The sequence below is a fragment of the Canis aureus genome, chromosome 15 (genome assembly GCF_053574225.1).
Source record: "Canis aureus isolate CA01 chromosome 15, VMU_Caureus_v.1.0, whole genome shotgun sequence".
NCBI lineage: Eukaryota > Metazoa > Chordata > Mammalia > Carnivora > Canidae > Canis > Canis aureus.
The window spans coordinates 30,380,285-30,403,532 of NC_135625.1; the positions used below are offsets into that span (position 1 = coordinate 30,380,285).

Here is a 23,248-nt window from a genome sequence, read left to right on the forward strand (position 1 = left end):
CTGGGATCATACAGATCTGGTATTAAATCCTATGTCTGATATCTTGAGGAAGTCACCAAAACTCTTGGAGTCACAATTTCCCCAACTCTGTGAATTTCAAAAGTTGCTATTCCCCACTCCTTAGCTTTGGCAGCCTCTGTTCCCATTCTGCATCCTCTTTGAAGCAAAACTTAACATTTCCCCACAAACCAAACTCAATGTCAATTTTATTAAAAGGTTTTTTAAAGAGAGGTAGAAATGGAGGAAGTGGTTTACAATGTGATCATTTGGCAAGTAAGTTACCATTTTAAAATGCTACAAACATTTCTTTTCCATCCTGATACCTCTCCTCAGCGGCCAGCCTCTTGGTTTCCTCCTCTTCATCGATGGATGGGCACCCATGCAGCCTTTTCTTTTCCTTCTCCTCCACAATTCTTATCCTTTCTATCTTTCTCTGTTTTTGTTTTGTTTTGTTTTTAAGCAGAGCACTTTTGCTCTAGCATCTTCATTACGTACTGAAGTACTTCCATCCCATCTCAAGATCAGCTAACATTGGACTCTCAGGTGACTCTCAGAATTTATACTCAGTAACACTCAAGGGGTTTCAAAGGACATAAACATTTAGCTCGCATCCTCTAAGAAGTTAGTAGGACCATCTACCTTTATGGGAGGAATAAATAAGATATGAAACAGCCTGTTCCTAGCTTAGTGCCTGGCATACAGTATAAAAATCAGTTTTTACTCTTCCCTACTCTCAGATCTCAATTTCTGTGATTTATGATTTTAGCTCTTTATGTTCCAAGAACAGTCCTGGAAAATATCTAATTCACAGTTGGGTAGCATTCCCAAATAAGCAGTCTTACTCATCCTGGTGTTCTTTGCCCTCTCGACACGGTTGATAAGGACTCACAAGTGGGTTCTGATTACTTACACTGGTTGCCTTGGGAGCCAAGTATCAGGGAACAGGCTGATGGATCAAAGTACAGTAAAGACGATCTAAAAGGCTCTTTTGATATATTCTCGTTTCCATCTCACCATCCTTATCAGTTCCTACCCAGTAGCTACAAGATTGAAAAGCTTAAACTTCATGTTCTAGCTTAAATTCAATGTTCCAGGAGACTTTCAACCTGACAGCAGTAAAATATTTAAGTCTATTAGTCTTTTGGTTCCAGGAATTTCACAGAGATGCTTTTGTCAGATGATTTCCAGCAAGGACATATTAAGATGCATTTATCTCATCTGTCTGTGAAGACCTTGACTTAGAAACAGTTTGTTGGAGAGATTTGGCCATAGGGTCAGAGGTTTCTTTTAAACCCTCATCAGCCAGCTGATGACATTGTTTATGTCATTTGAAGCACTTACTTGCTAACAGAGATAGGAGGTAACTATTGATTCAAGATATTGACAGTACTTGGCAGGACTCGGTACTTGTAACCCAGACACTGAAATGGATTTTTAAATTAACCTCACTACACAATCTTCTCTTCAGCACCCAGATCTGGGAAAGTACTTCATTAACAATCAGATGCTGAGATAATGTTTAAAAACTGCGCCTACCTATGAGGGTTCCAATCTGGAACTTAGGGCTTGCTAAGTCACATTCAGCCACCACTCTGAATATCTCCATCACCCTCAATTATCCTAAATACCATTTCCTTCTTTGTGCTTCAGATCTGGCTCCCACATTCCCTTTGGAGATAAAGGCCTCTCTGCCTAATTCATTTTTCTCACCTCTGGAATGCACAGCCTAGTGCCTTACGCATACATGGTGGAAAGAACTCAACAAATATTTAAGTGTAAACAAGAAGTCAAATACTTACAAGATCCAGAATTTGGAGTCCACTGAACTTGTTTACAACTTTGAAATAAGAGTCTTGCACTTAGATCTTCACATCTCAGGCAGCGAGCCAAAGATTTTATGTAAGAATACTCAAACTACTCCTCCCCTCTGATCTTCCGTCTTGTCACAGGAAGCACAGTGTCCTCAGAGACTGCCTTAATATATTGGAATATGTTCCTACATTCAGGGTTACATATACCGGTTCCAAAATGTTATCTTCTCAAATATAGCATGTTCCTCACTTGAGTCCTGGATCAAGAGATCATCATTTTGGATCAAGGGACATCATCTATTGACGTTTTCTTAGGAAAGGAAACTCAGCCCAGTCAACATGCACCTTGGGCCATCAAACAAACTCCCCATGTATAATAGGCCCACAAGGATATATCTGTGTGTAAGCCATAGAATCGGGGTAGCCAAGGGACATAAAACTTCTAGGATATTCCCCTACCATCCCCTTTCCTTAAAAGGCCGGATTATGTGAGGCATAATTTTAGCTACATAAATTAGTAGTTATGATGGCTAAGAAATCACCTTATCTGAGCTATTTTATTTCCTTCCTTCTTTCCTTCCTTCCTTCTTCTTCCTTCCTAAATCTGTAAGAAGGAACAAATAAGACTGTATTACTATGCTGTGCCAGGAGCTGTATACATTCAGCAGGGTCATATCTCTCTTGTTACTTTGATGCTGTTTTTTCATTAGCAAATGACATGATATTCCTGGTTGATTCCTCTGCCCAAGATTTCTATTAAGTTAATAGAAGAGATTAAATCAAGGTAATTGAAAAGATTTGTAATCCCTTTAATGCAATAATTCATTTCTAAATCTAATTACAGTGACAAGCCTAGGGCTTGAGTCATCTTCCTTCTCTGATAGGGAAGTTTTGTACTCAGCAGCACCCACATCTGAAATATCAGTAGTGTTTTCAGGCTCTGACTTTGGTAAAATAGAGTGAAAGCAGAGCTGCTGCCTACAGGTGTGCATAAGCAATAACTATTACAGAGATAACGGAGGACTTTTGGGGGAGCCTTTCCTTTCCTTTCTCCATACTCTTTGTAAATGGGCAGGCAGGTAAAGAGAGTCCCAGCTGATACATGAAAAATTCACTGCAAAAGAGCAGCCCACCCAAGCTAGAAGGAACATCATAGAAAGGAGGCCCTGTGTTTGAGGAGATGAGATTGGAGGAAGTGGGAAGGGCTGCCCCCCCTGAGGAGGGAGTTGGAGGGACCTCAGGCAGGAGAGTCTCCCTCAGTGGATAGCCTCCTGTCCACAACTTATTTTTTATTTTTTTGGAAATCATTTTGCATAGACATGCAACTGGGTATAGGAGTCTATGCTCATTCATACATCAGTGGGACTTACCCTAATCATTTTAATTTCTCAATATACTGAAAAATTGTAGGTGGGGAGGGGTTGCAGAAAGTATTATAAATGCATTCTATTTCTGATCTTTCATATAGACACCAAATTTTTCATCTAGGACATCAGTAAATTGTGAAATTATGAAATTAGCCACCAGAAGTACTGTCAAATAGAAGTTGGCAAAGATGGTTACTTCAGGGTAATGGGACTAGGTAAGAGAATCTAACTTTCCATTTTAACAGCTTCTAAAGAGGGGCACCTGGGTGGCTCAGTGGTTGAGCATCTGCCTTTGGCTCAGGTCATGAGCCTGGGGTCCTGGGATTGAGCCTTGCATCAGGCTCCCCATAGGGAGCCTGCTTCTCCCTCTGCCTATGTCTCTGCCTCTCTCTCTATGTCTCTCATGAATAAATAAATAAAATCTTTAAAAAAAATAAAAGCTTCTAAATAATTCTAGAAGGTCACTCCTGTCAATAATAGCTTAAATAAATTGCAGTAGATCTACACCATGAAATATTATGTGGCCATTGGAAAGGGTGAGGTAAGGAAGACCTGTCTGTTCTGATGAATGATTCCAAGAGGTGGAGCTGATGACCAAAGTAGTTCCAGTACAATGTAGACGATATGATCTTATTTGTGTATGGGGGGCGGGGAATGCATATACATATGCAGAGCAACCTTTCTTCTCGGCTTGCCAGGATGCTCTTGGTTGGCCTTTTCTCCAAATGTAATTATTACTTGTGCTCCTTCTGCACTTGAAAGTGTCCCGGTTTAGACAGTCAATTCTGTGGTGACCTGCCCTGTCTGTGTTTGCGTTAAGTGTAGAAAGCAGTGAGAGAAGGCAGAGGGGAGAACTTTTCTTCTTGACTGACTGTATTTCCAAATTAAATTTTACAATGAGCATGTAAAATGTTTTGGTTTGGCTTTAGAAATTTTTTTAGACAGGGATTTACAACTAATTCAGAAATACGTTCTCCTCATGAAAATTCAAATAATGCGTATAAAACAAAGTTGATCATCTCTCCTAGCCCAGCTTCCATTCCTGAGGTAAATCTATCGCCTCTTAAACAAATGCTGTATTTTTAGGTAAATGGGATCAGTTTGCACAGAGGCTTAACTTTATATCTTAGGGAGCTATGTCTGCACACATCATCTTTTGCTTTTTAACTATTACCTAGCATCAATAGTGCCATGAGCTTAATTTTGTTCCCCCAGAATTGATATGTGGAAGTCCTAATCCCCAATACCTCAGAATGCCACTGTATTTGGAGATGGGGCCTTTAAGAGATAATGGAGTTAAAATGAGGTCATTAGGGTGGGCATCTGTATTAGCACATCAACACAGGGGAAAGACACATGGAGGAGACAGCCGGCTGCAAGCCAAGGAAAGAGGCTTGAGAAGTTACCCCAGCTGACATCTTGAGCTCAGACTTCTAGCTTCTAGACCTGTGAGAAAATTATCTGTTGTTTAAGTCATGCAGTACACAATTTGGGGAATGTAGTTACAGCAGCCAGAGCAAACTCATACACATAGTAACAAAGTACTCTAACTTACCTGTCTAACCATTGCCTTATTGGACATTTAGAGGGTTTTTCCCCTTTCCTTTTTTTTTTTTTTTTTGACTATTACAAATAATGCTACTGTGAGACTTCTTGCACACTGTTCTTTGTGCACCATTGTAAGACTTTCTCTTTGTGCACCTGTGTGAGAATTTCTCTTTGATACATATCAAGGAGTGGAATTACTGGGTTGAAAGTATATTCATCTTTTAACATTTTTTTAAATCCTGCTAAGTGGCCCACAAAAAAATGTCTGTAAAATGTTACTGCTACCAATACTATAAGGATTTATTTCTTTGCACAGTCAACCATGTACAATAGAAGCCATTTTTTAAAAACTGCCAAATTTGGAGGCAAGGAATTCTCAAATTTGGTATGTATTTTATTATATAAATTTCCCCTAAATGTTTGATGGTTATTGATTTTTTATGTGGAGTTTTGTATTTTTTAAAAAATCATAGCCTGTCTGTAAGGATTGTCAGGATGTGGTTGGGAAGTGCTACCGGGTCGTGAATGCCAGTGGTAGGACTTCTGGACTTGAGGACAAGTGGTTGTGCAGCATGTCACTTGGCACCAGTGGGAGATAGGAAGTGGCTGACTGGCCTGGATGCTCTTTCTGCTCTTCCCCAACCATTACCTTGATATTTGCCCCACGGCTCCCTCCAGCTCTTCAGTCAACCACTCAAGGTACATTTCAATCCAACTTCTATTGCCATGCTCTCTTCCTTAGATTTCAGGCCATGATCTTTCAGCCAAACATCCCCTCTCCTTTTAGGGGTTTTTCATAATTTCTGTTCTGTTGAGAGCATACCAGCTTGTTTGCTGGATGCCTTAAAACAATACACGACACGTGTACACACACATACACACTTACTTCAGCCTGCCATCTTTCCCTCATCTGCCTCTAGGAGTGCATTCGAGAAGATAGATATGGATTTAAATCATTTCAGGAATTGAAAACCAAGTGGCATCCAGAATGACCTCCTGGCTGTGCTCAGCGTGCATTGAATGGTTTATGATGTGTATTTTTTTGGACAATTTGGCCCCCAAACAAGTGAGCCAACCACTTCATCCAATGCTTAACTAAAGAAACCACAATCTGTTCCAATGATGGAGGGATAGCTGCTCTGGGCTTACAAAGTAACCATAGGCTGATCTTCAGTGTGAGATCTTCCTACAGAATTCTCGGTGGCAATTTCAACTATGGGATATTTTACCTTCGTTGTGAACTTTAGAACCTACTGCTAACAAGAAAAAGGTGTAAAAACATTGTATTTACATGATCACTTATGATTTTTAACTATAATATTTTAGAGGAACGTCTAGTTGAGACAGACTGGAAGAAAAGTTTGCTTGAGGGGCAAGACCTGGAAAGAAATGTGATAGTGATTTTGGAGTGTGGAAACAATGGGTTGGAGACAGTGGCAGGTGAGAACCCTGACTGCACTTAGGGAAGTGGGAGGTGACATTTCTACCCAGAGCCTCCTCAGGAGCCCCATAAACTGAGTTGGAATGAAAAAGGACTTCGGGGCTATTACAATCTTTGAAATTATATTTATTATTGAGAAGTATATTCTAGATTCCAACAACAATCTTTATGTAGGAAGAGTATTGACTAATTATTTGTGTTTCTGCTTCCAGATTCCTGCCAACAATTGAATATTGATTTTTGCCATCTGTAACTTAGTGTGTCTCTCAGATTTGTTTCAACCAAATAATTGCTAAAAACGAACTTATCCAAATCTCAGATTAAATGTTAAACAAGGCAGAACAAAGACGAGAACTGCATGGTGCTTTGAAAGAGGGCACTTTACTTCCTGTAGTTTATAATCCTTACAATTTTAGAGATAAAATGATATTTCAGAATATCGAATGCAGCACTCCTATTGATGAGAAACAGCGACCTGAGAAGTGGTTTCAAGGGCTTGCAATTCATTTTTCATTTATTCAAGATATGTGTGTGTGTGTGTGTGTGTGTGTGTGTGTGAGTGGTTTAATCTATTACATGAACTTACTATTAGTGGAAAAGCCCAGATCCTTCCTTGATGCCAAGATCAGTGCTCTTTTTCACTGATTGCTCTGACAATGAATCATCAATCATCATTGTTTGAGTACAGATATTTATACAGCTCTTAGAGTCTCTACGTTACTTTCATCTACCTGCAAGGATATCATGGACTGTCTAATACACATTTGGTTGATATTAAGATAAAATTGACTATAGCCATCTCCTAAAAAGGAAATGATTTTGTGGGTTTAACTTGGCATGGCTTGTGTTTTAATGAACTTGTTGGCTCACTCCATCCGCAGTCCTGTTCCATTCTCCTTCTGTTCACCCAATTTAGGAACTCTCGTCCATTGTAATGACTCCCTAATGTACATCATCGCTTCCTTCATTTCCGCAAGGTTTCAAACTTTTTCTTCCCATGTATACCACAGAACTCAAACAACATACTGAAAACCACTTTTTATTCTGCATTTCTACTATGTTTGATGTTACAGCACAATTTGCTTAATATTTTGGGCTGAAAACCTGAAAGGTTTCAATTTCCTACTTTACCTATTTTGTTTATCAAGCTCATTTTATCTTGTTTTGATAACACAATAGCCTCTTAACCTATTTCCATGTGTCCTTACCTGTGATGTGTAGTGTGGTTTTTCTGCACAATCTCCAATCTCCAGAGTGTTCTTTCTACAACACCAATCCAGTTTTTGCCAGATTCGGTGGCTGTGGAAACATTATTTTGCAGCATGCTAAAAGATTTTTGATGAAAAAAGCTGCTTGTTCTGGTAAGCAGAATTCTAAACCAGATCCTCAAGATTCCTGGCCCCTGGTTATTCAATCAAATACTAATCTCCTTACTGCTGTGAAGAGATTTTGCAGATGTAATTAAGGTCCCACACCAGTTGACCTGAGAATAGGCAGATTGTCCTGGTGGGTCTGACCTAAGCTCATTAACCCCTGGCCAGAGAAGAGAAGAGAGAGATGTGCTTTGGCTGGCCTAAAAGAAAGCAAGTGTCTGTTCTGGAAACTGTCTGGGGGTTGCTACGTGGAAGGAACTGAAAGGGATCCCTAGGAGTTCAGAGCAACTCCTGCTCAACAACCAGCAAGGAAATGGAGACATCAGTTTTTCAAAAGCAAAAAAAAAACCCTGAATTCTTCCAACAATGAGAATGAACTTGGTGGTGGATTTCCCTCCAACCCTGGAGTCTCCATCTGAGAACTTAGCTCGGGCAATACTTTGACTTCAACCTTGTGATAACCTGAGCAGAGAACCCGATCTTGCCACGTTAGACTTTTGACCTGCCGAACTGTGAGCTAGTAAAATGGGTTTTGCTTTAAGTTGCTAAGCTTGTGGTCATTTGTTACACGATGATAGAAAACTCGTACATATATTCAGTTTTCTTTTGGAAATCCTGAGCTAAACAAAGTTAACAAATTTCCTCAAGAATTCTCCAGTGCATATAATGCTCATTAGGGTTCTTCGAATCTCCAAGAAGAAAATACATTATGATGTATTTCCTAAACCACAGACACCAGTCTGAGATGCTTCTCATTTAGTCATTCTATTTCCTCACTTTAAAACCTGTAATCACTTGTTATCATTTACCTCATAATGTTTAAATATCTTAATTTGACTTTGGGGAACTGGCACCCTGTGACCCCAGTGTAGATTTCCAGTATCGTCCCGTCATTCTCCCACATCCAACTTGGCTCATTCTTGTAGACCGAGTCATATTATTAGTTCAGGTTTCTTTGACTTTGCATGTATCTCATTTTTTGAGATACACTCAGGTATCTTTCCTGTGATGAGTCCCCATACCTTGTGCAGACATGCGTGCTGGGCTCTTTAAACTCTCATTGTACTTTGTTTATAGAGCCCTTCAGTCCCATGTCATATTATGTGATAATCACAGTTTGCCTCCTCCTATGGGATTGTGAGCTACTTGAAGAAAGAGACTATTTTTATTCATCGTATTTTATGACAGAAGTGAACCTCAGGCTTCATTTTCTGAGCTCACCTCTTTATAAAAATTGGGGCAACATTAGCCTGTCTCTAAATGTCTACATTTTTTTCTCTTAGACTCAAGTTTCAATTTTTTTTTTTATTGTGTAACCAATCAAGGGAAGCAGGGGAAGTAGTGAAATGGAAAGAGGAATATTGAGGCAATCACAAGGAATAAAAATGAGGGAAGGAGCAATGTGTGGAGCAAAATTTCTGAAACTGAAAATCAAGCTACTTCTGCAAATCTCCTACTGGAATATTGTTCTTTTCTTTCATATACCAACACCGTAGCTTGTTTTTCTTTGGTTTCACACTTCACAAGTGCCACCTCTAACTTTTACTTCATTTTAGACTGAACTCGTGCTTACTGACTGCATTACACATAGTCACCAACTATGATCCTTTCATATATTCTTTTTTTGTAGAGTGCTTTTTAAAATGATTTTATTTATTTGAGAGAAAGAGAGAGAGGGTAAGAGGGAGAAAATGAGTGGGGGGAGCAGAGGGAGAGGGAGAAGCAGACCCCCCACTGAGCAGGGAGCTTGACTCTCGAGGCTCAATTTGGGGCTCGATCCCAAGATCCTGGGATCAGGACCTGAGCTGAAGGCAGATACTTAACCAACTGAGCCAGCCAGGTGCCCTGAGCCTTTCCACATATTCTAAGTAAGAATCAGTACCCCCAATATCCTTACTGGAGTCCAGTGAACATGTCAAACAAACTGAAAAGGCACACTTAAAATTGTTCTCTTTCTGCTCTGTTTTTCTACTTTGTGGACTGATTTTAAATACTTCTATCTAATGTGGAAACTGACAGTGCTCCATAAGCATCCTCCCTCTCTTTGCCCTCCATCCATTGCTGCTTCTTTTGGATAATCTTTTGGATTACCAAATAGCCTTCTACATGTCTACACCTTCTCTTGCAGTTGGGTTGGGCATGGGTCTGCCCATTAGAATCTGGGGAAAAGGGAAGCAAACCATTCGAAGTCCTGGCCCATGAAAGATCCCACACACCCCTTTAGTCTGCTCTTCCCCTACCATGATGACCTTGGAGGCCCCATACACCAGAGGGCGCCATTTCAAAGTGGAGGAGAGCCAACTGGTTTACCTCACTTTGTATGCAACTGCTATTAAAGTCACTCGAGTTTGAGTTTAGTTGTTCATGTGGCAGAGCTAAGCCTTTACCTAACTTAGTCTGTTAAACATTTAAAATTTGCAAACCCATAAAAACTCACTGGCTGCAAATATGTAACTGAAAATAAAAGATGAATTTGGAAGAAGTCATTCAAGAAACTGCATTTTTTTTTCAAGTGAAGCTTTGTTGTTAAAATTTAAATGCTAAACAAATGCTATAGACGCCCAAGATTATAATTAAAGGACTCGGAAGGAAATACAGTTCCCACGCACAGATATAATTTTATCCAAGAACTAGGTTGTACCCCTTCCAGTATTCTTTCAGAACTCTTAATTATAGAGATTACTAGCTCAAGGAACAGGAGGTTAAACATCTGCTTCCTAAAATGAAGCCAAAAGCTTGAAACAAATAGGCTGAATCATACTGAAATTAAAGAATGAGAGGCTAAAATTAAATATCTCCACCAGAAGCTTATACTCCTATTGAAATAATCCTGTATCAAGGGCTCAATGGAAGGGGTACGGTTGGATAGTGAGGGCATCAAGACAGAAGTCTTCTCATGTAGCCGCCATTTTAGTTGAGAAGTGAGACCCGAAGAGGTGAACTGTGCCAATAACATTAGAACATCCCTAGCTGGTGCTTTTTCACCATTCCCAGCGGAATGCATATGGGTGGGATTGGGGTGGGGGTGGGGGTGGGGGACAAGGAGGCAGGCAGGATGGAGCTGTGCCATCTCTAAAACAGAGAGGAGACTGGATAGATGTGAGTCCATCAGGCCTCATGGTGGTGTCCATTGTGTTTAGTCGTTTGTCAGAAAAACACAAGACTCTAAGATTAACTCTTCAGGTAGAACTAAATCCACACCTTCCTTTTTAATTGTATATGAAATGTGTCTATTAGAGTTTTATTTTAAAGCTTATTTTATATAAATATTAGATGCTTTTAGATGACAGAAAGCATATGTGGTTATATAACAGGTCTGTCCTATGTCTTTTGGTGTGTGATGGTCAGACAGGTGTAGTTACAAGAGGGGACACAGGACAGGCTCAGGGAAACAAAGTTTCTTCTTCCCATAAGTCCTAGAAACAGGAAGCACAGCATCTCTAGCAGAGCCACATGGAACAGCCTCCTGGGAGTTAGGAAACAAGGGAGGAGCAAAGGGAAAACCAAAAGCAGAGCCTATATTGGGCATTCCTCAGAAAAGATAGGTCAGGGCAGGGCAGGGGAAACAGGTCAGGACTGACTAGTTTGAGTATTTTCTGAGGGCTCTAAATTATAGAGATGGTCCTCAGATGCCTGGCCTGAGGTGATTAAGTCAGAGGAACATGGCCTCCTGTGTACCTGGACAAGATAGAGGAGTGTATGGCTCTGGATTGATTCGTTTGTACACCAAATACTCATTTCCTGCTGAGCCTTTTACTATCCCTAAAACTTGGCTAACCAGGGAGGGGCAACCTCCTCAGCCAGAAAGGTTTTTAAGATGTCAAAATGTAATACACAGAAACAAAATTAAATATAAATAATAGAAAGTCAAGCAACACAGAAGCATAAAAATGAAACATTAACAATCTCCCCATACCCTCCCCCAAACCCCTTTACACAACTCCACCTTATCTGAAGTTAAGTTAGCATTTTGGTTATATTCTTTCACATTTTTCTCTATGCAAACAAACATGTTGACTAAAATGTAGGCTATATTTTTAATCAACATGGAATTACACCCTATACATCTCTCTGCTACTTATGCTCTCACTTGACTGTATTTATTCTACGTTAATAATTGCAGATATAACTCATTACTTTTGACAGATGTTTAATATTTTATAGAATGGATATTCAAGTTTGTTCAACTGTTATTTCCTTACAGACATGTAGATTATTTTCAGTATTTTTAAAAATAATTATGCATATGCTTTAAAAAAATAACCACTGTCTGTAGATCTTCATGTTCTAATGCTCATTTCCCAGTGGGATTGTTAGGTCAATAAATGCACTGTAAATGTTAATAGAAATAAATAGATAATGACAGATTTCTTTTTCAAAATGTTTTAGCAATAGAAACTGTTATCACCAGGGTGTGAAGGCGCTAGCTTTAGCACATCCTGATCAGCCCTGGATGTTATAAATGTTTTAATTTTTAAATTTCTTTTTATTTTTTTATTGTTTATTTACTCATGAGAGACACAGAGAGGGAGAGAGGGAGGCAGAGACACAGGCAGAGGGAGAAGCAGGCTCCATGCAGGGAGCCCAAAGTGGGACTCGATCCCGGGTCTCCAGGATCACCCCCTGGACTGAAGGCGGCACTAAACCACTAAGCCACCCAGGCTGCCCAATGTTTTAATTTTTATAAATCTGATAGATGATAATGGCTTGTTTTCATTATCTTATCTTTATCTTTTATTTTAATTCTAATACAGTAACATACAGTGTAATATTAGTTTCAGGTGTACAATACAGTAATGCAACATTTTTGTACCACACCTGTTGCTCATCACAAGTGCACTCCTTAATCCCCATCACTGTTTCACCCCTCTCTCCACCTACCTCCCCTCAGGTAACCATCAGTTTGTTCTTTAGAGCTAAGAATCTGTTTCTTGGTTTGCCTCTCTTTAATTCCCCCTCCTTTGCTCTTTTGTTTTGTTTCTTAAATTCCACAAATGAGGGAAATCATATGGTATTTGTCTTTCTGACCGACATATTTCACTTAGCATTGTATTCTCTAGCTCTATCCATGTTGTTGCAAATGGCAAGATTTCATTCTTTTTTATGGTTGAATTATATATACACATACATACATACATACATACACACACATCACCTCTTATTTATCCATTCATTCATCAGTGGAGATGGACACTTGGGCTGCTTCCATAATTTAGCTATTATAAATAATGCTGCTATAAACATTGGGTGCATGTATCCCTTTGAATTAGTGTTTTTGTATTTGTGGAGTAGATAGCCAGTAGTGCAATTGCTAGATCATAGGGCAATTCTATTTTTTTTCTTTTTGAGGTATCTCCATACTGTTTTCCAGAGTAGCTGTACCAGTTTGCATTTCCACCAGCAGTGTAAGAGGGTTCCCCTTTCTCCACATTTTCACCAACACCTGTTGTTTCACAAGAAACAAGGTGTTTTTTATTTTAGCCATTCTGACAGGTGTGAGATGGTATCTCATTGTGGTTTTGATTTGTATTTCCCTGATGACGAATGGATGTTGAGCATCTTTTCATATGACTGCTGACCATTTGTATGTCTTCTTTAGAGAAATGTCTGTTCTTCAGCCCATTTTTAAATTGGATTATTTGTTTTTTTGGTGTTGAATGGTATGAGTTCTTCATATATTTAAGATACTAATTATCATGTATGTCATTAGCAAATATTTTCTCCTGTTCTTTGGGTTGCTTTTTAGTTCTATCGATTGTTTCCTTTGCTGTGCTGAAGCTTTCTATTTTGATGCAGTCCCAGTAGTTTATTTTTGCTTTTGTTTCCTTTGCCTCAGGAGATGTATCTAAGAAGATGTTGTTATGACCAATATCACAGACATTACTGCCTGTGCTCTCTTCTAGGATTCTTATGGATTCAGGTCTCCCATTTAGGTCTTTAATCCATTTTGAGTTTATTTTATATATGTAAGTGTAAGAAAGTGGTCCAGTTTCATTCTTTTGCATGTTGCTGTCCAGTTTTCCCAGCACCGTTTGTTGAAGAGACAGTTTTTTTCCCATTGGATATTCTTCCTTGCTTTGTCAAAGATTAGTTAATCATATAAATATGGGTTTATTTCTGGGTTTTCTATTCTGTTCTTTTGATCTATTTCTCTATTTCTGTGCGAGTAGCATACTGTTTTGATGACTATAGCTTTGTAATAGAACTTGAGGCCTAGAAATGTGATGCCTCCAGCTTTGCTTTTCTTTTTCAAAATTGTTTTGGCTATTCATGGTCTTTCACAGTTCCATACAAATTTTAGGATTGTTTGTTCTAGTTCTGTGAAAAATGCTGATGGTATTTTTATAGGGATTGTAATAAATGTGTAGCTTGCTTTGAGTAGTATAGACATTTTAACAGCATTTGTTCTTCCAATCCATTAGTGTGGAATATCTTTCCATTTCTTTGTGTCGTTTCAACTTTTTTCATCAGTGTTTTGTAATTTTCAAAGTACAGCTCTTTCACCTCTTTGGTTAGGTTTGCTCCCAGGTATCTTATTCTTTTGGGTGCAATTGTAAATGGGATTGTTTTCTTTTTTTTTAAGATTTTATTTATTTATTCATGAGAATACACAGAGAGGAGAGAGAGAGAGAGGCAGAGACACAGGCAGAGGGAGAAGCAGGCTCCATGCAGGGAGCCTGACATGGGACTCGATCCTGGGTCTCCAGGATCAGGCCCTGGGCTGAAGGCGGCGCTAAACTGCTGAGCCACCCGGGCTGCCCTGGGATTGTTTTCTTAATTACTCTTTCTGCAGTTTCATTATTAGTGTAGAGAAATTCAACAAATTACTGCACATTGGTTTTGTATTCTGTGACTTTACTGAATTCATTTATCAGTTCTAGTAGTTTTTTGGTGGAGCCTAGGGTTTTCTACAGATATCATCATGTCATCTGCAAATAATGAAAATTTTACTTCTTTTCCAATTTGGATACTTTTTATTTCTTTTTGTTGTCTAATTGCTGTGGCTAGGACTTCCAGTACTATATGGAATAAAAGTGGTGAGAGTGGACATCCTTGTCCTGTTCCTGACCTTACGGGGAAAAGCTCTCAGTTTTTCTCCAATGAGTATGATGTTTGCTCTGGGTTTTTCATATATGGCCTTTATTATGTCGAGGTATATTCCCTCTAAAGCTAGTTTGTTGAGGACTTTATCATGAATGGATATTGTACTTTGTGAAATGCTTTTTCTGTGTCTATTGAGATGATCATATGGTTTTTAGGTTTCATTGTTTTTCTAGTTTATATTTTTTTGACTACTGATAACACTGAGCATCTTAGACAAAAAGCTTCATTATTGAATTATATAAGAATACTAAAAACCATATTTTTCTCTTGGTCTCTTCTGAAGGTTTGTTCCCCCTGAGGAAGCTGGTTGAGTTACTGCACAGCACACGTAAATTCAGATCCTTGCTCTTTTTCTTACACGTCTGCATTATACCTCTTCTTTCCCCTGGAATAAGATGAAATAGAACTCTGGCCACTTCTAAATTCACTTGATTCAGGATATTGTTAAAATTCTATTTGTTATTATCTTAGGGGATAATGAAAAGAAAATAGCTGTCAGCTGCTTCCTTCTGAATGTTGTAATTTTTTCTTTGAGGAATTAATAATACATTGAATACACTTAGGTTTTGAACATACTTTGGTTTGAAATAATTTTGTGCTGTCCCTGAGATGTGATGACACCCTTCTTCTGTGGTTTGGGTATTGTTAAATCTTGTCTTGCTAAGCAGCATGAATCAAAGAATAGCATAATCAAGCCCTGGTTTCTCTGGGTGAGTCTAAAGTAAATAAACCTGTGACAACTGAAACCTGTCTTTTGATAAAATGGCCTCGGGGGGCGGGTATTGTTGAGGTAGCAATGGCCTTAGCTTAATAGCCAGGAGCAGCACCCCCGGATCAATATAAGGGGATGATGCTGAAGTGGTCGTATTAGAGTTTTCCAGAGAAACAGAATCAATAGGATCTAGCATCTATCTATCCAGATATTCATTTTAAGGAGTTAGCTCATGTGATTGGGGAGCTGACAGGTCTCACGTTTGTGTGGCAAGCCAGCAGGATAGAAACTCATGTAAGAGTAAATTTGCAGTCTTGAGTATGAAGGCTGGAAACTCAGGCAGAATTTGGATGTTGCGGTCTGGAAGCAGAATTCCTTCTTCTCCAGGGAACTTCAGTCTTGGCTCTTAAAACCTTCAATAGTTTAGATGCCACCCGCCCACATTACAGAGGGCAATCTGTTTTACTTAGAGTTAATTGATTGTAAATATTAATCACATCTAAAAATACCAGTACGGTAACATCTGGACTAGCTTTTGATAAAAAACAAAACAAAACAAAAAACAAAAAAAAAAAACGGGTACCATGTTTTGCCACATTGACACACAAAATTAACTGTCACAATGGTGCATATTTTATTTGCTTCTGATGAGCTTCAATATTTTTTTTATTTTTATTTATTTACGATAGTCACACAGAGAGAGAGAGAGGCAGAGACACAGGCAGAGGGAGAAGCAGGCTCCATGCACCGGGAGACCGACGTGGGATTCGATCCTGGGTCTCCAGAATCGCGCCCTGGGCCAAAGGCAGGCGCTAAACCGCTGCACCACCCAGGGATCCCTTCTGATGAGCTTCAATGATACAACTGCTATTTGTTTAAAATTTAAAATTTAAAGCAGAGCCTGGATAGAGTCGAGCTATAGTCCAAGAGAGATCGCTAATGTCGCATTCATTTCTAGCATTATCTAGCTCCATGAAAAAAGCAAATGCAGAGACCATGAACATATCCTGCTTTGGGAAAGGAGTAGGAACGTAAGTAGAGAATGTGTGATTTTCCTATCCTCCAATGTTCTTTTTTTTCATCCTTTGTCCTTTAACCCCAATAAATTGACCTCTTTTACTTTCTAAAATAGCTGTGTTAAGAGTACTCGAGTGAAATGGAGTGCTTTTCTTAGGAACAGTTTTTCCTGTTGTTGGGATAAGAAATTCTGGAACATACAGATAGATTTTAAGTAAACTGGGATCCCTGGGTAGCGCAGCGGTTTGGCGCCTGCCTTTGGCCCAGGGCGCGATCCTGGAGACCCGGGATTGAATCCCACATTGGGCTCCTGGTACATGGAGCCTGCTTCTCCTTCTGCCTGTGTCTCTGCCTCTCTCTCTCTCTCTCTCTCTCTGAGACTATCATAAATAAAGAAAAATTAAAAAAAAAAGATTTTAAGTAAACTTTACAATTGAATTGTTGGCCTTAGCATCTGTATCTATCAAATTTGGGGAGATTTTTTAAATCTCCACTTCTCCTTCACTCATGTAATTAAAAAAAATAATTTATTAAGATGAAATTCACATAAGATAAAATCAATCATTTAAACGCCAAAATTCATTGGTGTTTAGTACACTCACAGCATCGGGCAAGCACCATTTTCTGTCTAGTTTCAAAACATTTCAATCATTCCAAAGTAAAACCCTAAACCATTAAGCGATCTTTCCATCTAACCTCTGGCACCACTAATCTGTATCTGTGGCTATGGATTGATTTATTATGGATATTTCTTATAAATGGAATCATGCCATATATGACATTTTGTGTTTGGCTTCTTTCACTTTGCATAATGTTTGGAGGTTCATTCACGTTGTAGCATACAGCAGTATTTCATTCCTTTCAATAGCCAAATAATATCCCATGCAATGTATATACTGCAATTTTTTTATCTTTGTTGGTGGACATTTGCGTTATTTCCACTGGTTATTCTAAATAGTGCTGTTGTTATGAACACATGAGTACATGTTCTTGTTTGAGTACTTGTTTTCAACTCCCCATATGGTGATTCTATGTGTAACCCCTTGAGAAATTGTCAAAGTGTTATCCACAGTGGCTGCATCATTTTACATTTTCATCAGCAACATACAAAAGTTCCAGTTTCTCCACATGTTTGCTAACACTTATCTTTGGTTTTGTTTTTAAATTTTACTACCTTCCAAACATCCTAGTGGGTGTGAAGTGGTACCCTATTGTGGTTTTGATTTGTATATCCTTAATGACTAATGATATTGTATATCTTTTCAAAGGCATTTGTACAGTTTTAATATTTTAATTTCATCCTGCATCTTAGGTACATGACAGAGTTTCTCACCTGATGGAGCATAGCACAGTCACAGATATGCCAAATTATCGACACCGTTAGCCTGTACTGGGGGAGACAGGTGGCCAGAGTCCACGGGGTCATTCATCTCAGGCTGTAAGCAGACTCCTTCTCTATCTCCCCTGGCCCATGTAATTTTATCATTGTTTTATGTGTGCCAGTAAATGAACAATTTTGGGAATACTGGTTTAAGGGGGTATAGACAACTGTAATTATCTTGATCTATCCTAGTTAATGGATAACAAGCTGACTCAGAGATGTTTTATAGAATTGGAATTTAGTTATTTCAGAACTCATAACACCAGTCTTTCTATAATGGCTCACTGGGAATACCATCCTTAGACTACATTCCTAAAAAGGGCATTATGTTAATGGAACTAGAAAAGCCTAGTGATACATTATAGCAGTCATGATAAATCTATGCAGTCATGATAAATCTTCTAACTATTCTGTAATGCAGCTTTCCTAATGAAGGCCAGCTTTATTTCAGAAATTATTAAAAATATATTTTTTAATATTTTTTTGTATTCATGCCCCTCCATTAGTTATGATGTATCTAGTAAGATGAAGAAGGGGTCTTTACCTAAGAAATTATTTGGGATAATCAAGGCCTAAAGGTTTGTTTGTTTGTTTGTTTTTGTCAGTTTGACTATTTATATTGATCGCATTAATCATTTCTTGGCCAAATTTCTTCTTCACATTATTTTTTTTTTAGTGTGTCAGAGTGTGTATGGTATTTGTGTGGTTTGTTTATGGTACACGTGTGGTGTGTTGATATATGTGAGATGTATGTGTGGTGTGTTTGTATCTTAAGTGTGGTGTGTGTGTGTGTGAAGTATACATGTGTCGTGTGTAATGTGTGTGTCTAGAATATGTGTGGTGTGTGGTTTGTGTGTGCTTTATATGTGCTGTGTCTGATATATCTGTTGTGTGTGTGGTCACGTTGCTATATGTGTTATACATGTGTGAATAATTTGTTATGTATTGTGCATGAGTATAAGGTATGGATCTGTGTGCATGGTATATGTGTGTGGTGTGTGTGTTGACAATATATCTGGTGCGGGTGTGATATATATGTGTGGTATATGTGGAGTATGTAGTATATGTATCTGTGTATGTGTAGTATGTGTAAGGTATCTGAGTGTTATTTGTATGTATTTGTATTTACTGTATGTCTGGTGTCTAGTATCTCTGTGGTATGAGTATGTAATATATGTGTTGTGTGTGGTGAGTGTGTGTGTTTTATATAAGAGTGATTTGAGGGATCCCTGGGTGGCGCAGCGGTTTAGCGCCTGCCTTTGGCCCAGGGCGCGATCCTGGAGACCCGGGATCGAATCCCACATCAGGCTCCCAGTGCATGGAGCCTGCTTCTCTCTCTGCCTGTGTCTCTGCCTCTCTCTCTCTCTCTGTGACTATCATAAATAAATAAAAATTAAAAAAAAATTTATATAAGAGTGATTTGAGTGTGGTATACGTGTGTTGTATGTTTGGTGTGTGTGTGGTATATACATGCCCTGTGTGGTGTATGTGTGTTGTAGGTGAGGGTGTGATTTATTTGCCATGTGTGGCTGGTGAATATGTTGCATATGTGTGGTGTGTGTGTGCTATATGTATGATGTGTGGTTTGTGCATGTGTGGTATATGTGCAGAAACAGTATATATGTGTCATGTCTGAATTTCACACTATTTGTAAGCCATAATAGTTACAAGGAGGGAAATCCATTTTTATTTTTCATTTAAAGAGCAAAATGACTGTGATAGGAATATATTACCTTAAAATATTAACTCACCAACAATGCCAGAGCCCTATGATCACCACAATTATAGTGAAAAATGATATTTTCCATTTCTGTGCCTTATACAATTTCGTTTATAATATATTTGCCTTTGGCCTACCTAATCTGGTTTTAAAGGCTTTAAAAGATGATAGGAAGATTCTTCTTTTTTAATCTAAATATCTCATGTCTCTCTAAAGAACATACTGTATGATATTGCCAAGCAGGTAAACTTTTAAATTCATCAATGAGAAAGTAAGGAGTAGTTTAGCAACTGTGAAAATAGAAGATTTTGGATATTAAAATCAAAGGTCATAATAATCTCAGTACTAAATACTGAATGTCCCTAATACAAAGGGACAGTGTCAATAATACTGTTAAAATTCAAATGATTTTATTCAACTAAGATACGGTTCTTATGGAGCCTATGTACTATATGTGAGTGTGTGTATGCATGTGTGTGTGTGTGTGTGTGTGTGTGCAAATCCTGGTTGGGAAGAATGGGTGTTCCCATGATTAAATAGGACAGCGAAAGTATATGGGTAAAGTGGCATTAACTACTGAAAGAAGAAAGACCCGTGCATCTTAGTAGTCTAACAGAAGAGTTTATTTTTACTAGTATAAAGTCCAGCTGGGTTTGGGCATTACTCAGACTTTGTCACTCAGAATCTTTTCTGTTTTATTTTTTACTGTTTGAAGTTTAGACACAGCTTTTTTAACCCTGAGGCCTGAAGTTTCTGGACGAGCCCCTATCATTCCTGCTTGCCTACCAGCCAATTCTTGCTTAAGCTCCTCTCTGCTGCAAGGATCTCAGCCTGTAACAGCCAATACTCACTGCTAGCATTGTTTCCCGGCCTCTTCCCTTCAGTTGGCAGCTAGTAGACAACCTTCCAAGTTAAAAGCATTGTCCTGCTCGCCTTGGATCCTCAGTCTCCCAGCCTATCCTCAGTGTCTTTTCCTCCCACTGCCTGAATCCTAAGTTAGACTCCAGGTTTGGGTTAGACTGGTGCTCCATTTCAATGTACCAATTTCTGTATTAATTGGAGAAGCATAATCACTACAAAAACATAAACCCCTACACCCCCATTGCTGGAGAGAAGCCTATTTCCTGCTCACCTGCAGTCCACAAGGGGATTTAGGAGGGGAATTACAGTTCAGATTTAGGTGAAAATTAGGGTTTGCTTCAAAAAGAGGTGAAGGAGATTTCAAATCATACTCATTTTACTGAATTTCTGAAAAAAGCCAGCTTTTACCTTAAGTGCATGATATCTTTTTTTGTGATTCACATTTTATTCAAAAGCCTCCAGCTCTTAGAAGTTGAATGAAATGCCAGATCTCATAGAAATAACTTCTAAAAACTTTTTTTTTTCTATACTGGCTCTTTCCCATTCTTTTAAAGCATCAGAATGGGACTGTTCACAGGTATGGGAGGAATCACTGATCGTGAAGTGAATAATGAATACAGCCTCACAACAGGAACTCATCCATGCTGATGTGAAGCAAGAGAGAGGCTGAGTGTGTCAAAGGTAATCAAGGCTTCATGGTTAGAAGTCAGAGCCTCACTAAAATCTCAGCTCCCCTATTGACTAGCTCTGTGTCCTAGTTGCATTTCTTAGCCTCTAGCTTTTAATATATTCATAACCTCCCTGCAGAGCTAAGCAGGGAGGATCATAACTTTCAGGATTTTACTCTGCTATTTAAGAAAAAAAGGGTAGACACTGCTCTTAAGAAACCAATGATCTGGGTGCTAAGTGTACTTCCTGCGACTGTGGTATCATTCACACCAGGCTTTCTTAGCAGAAAAAGCTAAGATATAGATGTATGTATATACATTCAAATACATGCTTGTGCATACATGTGTGTGTATGCACATACATATCTTGCACATAATTTCAGTGTTTTTCACTTGCGTGCACACTTGGATTTGTTTTAGCAGAATTTCTTCTTTTTTTTTTTTAGATTTTATCTATTTATTCATGAGAGACACACAGAGAGAAGCAGAGACATAGGCAGAGGGAGAAATAGGCTCCCCACTGGGAGCCTTACATGGGACTCGATCCCAGAATCCTGGGATCACGCCCTGAGCTGAAGGCAGACGCTCAACCACTGAACTACCCAGGTGTCCCATTAGCAGAATTTCTGTTTTGATTTGGTAGGCCATTTTTTGCATGACACTACAGATATTCAGCTAGCAAGAGTCCAACTAGCAATGAATTAGGAGGTATCTGGTATAAAATAAACCTCAGATAAATATTTTTGTGTCATTTATTATAAACATGGGTGGCATAGATTAGTCCACCACGAATGGTGTAGATTTTTCCTTTGCTTTTAGATAAATAATTGGAAGAATGTGATTAATGAAAATAAGAGTTACAAGTCAGAGTCATAAACAGAATCTATGATACCCTCATATCCCTGGAGCACAAATTATCATGTATTCAAAGAAAAGTATATGTCTGGTATGCTTAAACCTCAAATATTGTCCTTTTTGAAAAAACAAGTTGAGATTCCTGTTTGGAAGGTGAAATACCCCTCATTTCTGAAAGGAATATGAACCTGTCAATGGGAAGATTGCCCTAGGGATTATTCCTAGCTAGAGTATTGTCATACCTTTGCTAAATATCTCTGAATAGGAAACTAGCTACTGCAAGGCAAAATGTTATTCTACTATATTATTTATTAAAGTAACATTTATTATTACCTTAGAGAAAATTAAGGTATGGGATGCCTAGGTGGCTTAGTGGTTGAGCATCTGCCTTCAACTCAGGTTGTGATCCTGGTGTTCTGGATGGAGTCTAGCCTTAGGCTCCCCAGAGAGAGCCTGCTTCTCCCTCTGCCTATGTCTCTGCCTCTCACTCTGTGGTCTCTCATGAATAAATAAATAAAATCTTTTTTAAAAAGAGAGAGAGAGAGAAGAAGATTAAGGTAAAATGATAGTGACTTTCATACTGTCAGAAGTCATTTCTCAAACCCATGCTATTGATGAATGTGATATTGATCAATAAGTAAGCAGCTCACAGATATTAGTTTATTTTTGTAATATCTTAAGCCAATTTGATAGATTTTTACTTTATAATGAACAGAATATTGAGCATACATGAGCAGTAAAATTCATCATTAACCTAGGGGTCATGAAAAATTAATTTGGAAGGAGTTGACAGCTATCATGTGGGCCATTATTATTTCAGTGGAGACAAACTTGCTGATATTTGTCATTCTACTATGAGATAATAGAATATTTGTATGCCTAGGGTTCTTGGCACAGAGCTCCTAAATCCCTTGTAATTTCGTAAGTGATAAGAGCACTAAGAGAATCTTTTGTTCTAATATTTGGTCTCTGACCCTGGATCCTGACACAGAGCTCTTAAGTCCCTTGGAGTTTCCTGTGTGCTAGCAGTGTCTTTTGTTCTAATGAGATGATTCTTGGTGGGCTCCTGGGTGGTGGGTGGTCACCAGAAAGACCAAACCATGATTAGAAGCTTGAAATTTTCATCCCACCCCCATTCTCTGGAAAGAGGATAGGAATGGAGATGGAGCCATTGATCAATCATGCCTATGTGATGATGCCTTTCATAAAATTCCCACTCTCCCATCTGGAGAGTGGCAGTAAACACATGGGGTGCTGGGAGAGTGGTGCACCTGGAGAGGTCATGGAAGGTATGCACCATTCCCCCCACCACCACCCCTGAACCTGCTTTACACAGTCTCTTCCATCTGGATGCTTATCTGTATTTCTTATCCTATCTTTTTATAAGAAG

The 23,248-nt window shown here is 38.8% G+C and overlaps 2 long non-coding RNA genes across 4 annotated transcripts in view; one reads left to right on the plus strand and one right to left on the minus strand.

The window, feature by feature from the left end:
* Positions 1-23,248, plus strand: part of LOC144284437 (uncharacterized) — a 93,281-nt gene that overhangs the window by 20,908 nt on the left and 49,125 nt on the right. The window lies entirely within an intron of this gene.
* The window catches only part of LOC144284435 (uncharacterized), a 44,186-nt gene that overhangs the window by 18,981 nt on the left and 1,957 nt on the right, over positions 1-23,248 (minus strand). For 2 of the 3 annotated variants that reach the window (XR_013352790.1, XR_013352791.1), the window contains exons 2-4: positions 7,376-7,466; positions 2,354-2,415; positions 1,800-2,068 (exon numbers count right to left, since the gene is read on the minus strand). This is a non-coding gene — a long non-coding RNA (uncharacterized LOC144284435). Of the gene's footprint in view, positions 1-198; positions 640-1,799; positions 2,069-2,353; positions 2,416-7,375; positions 7,467-23,248 lie in introns of those variants that run through there. The other variant, XR_013352789.1, reaches the window with a different exon arrangement.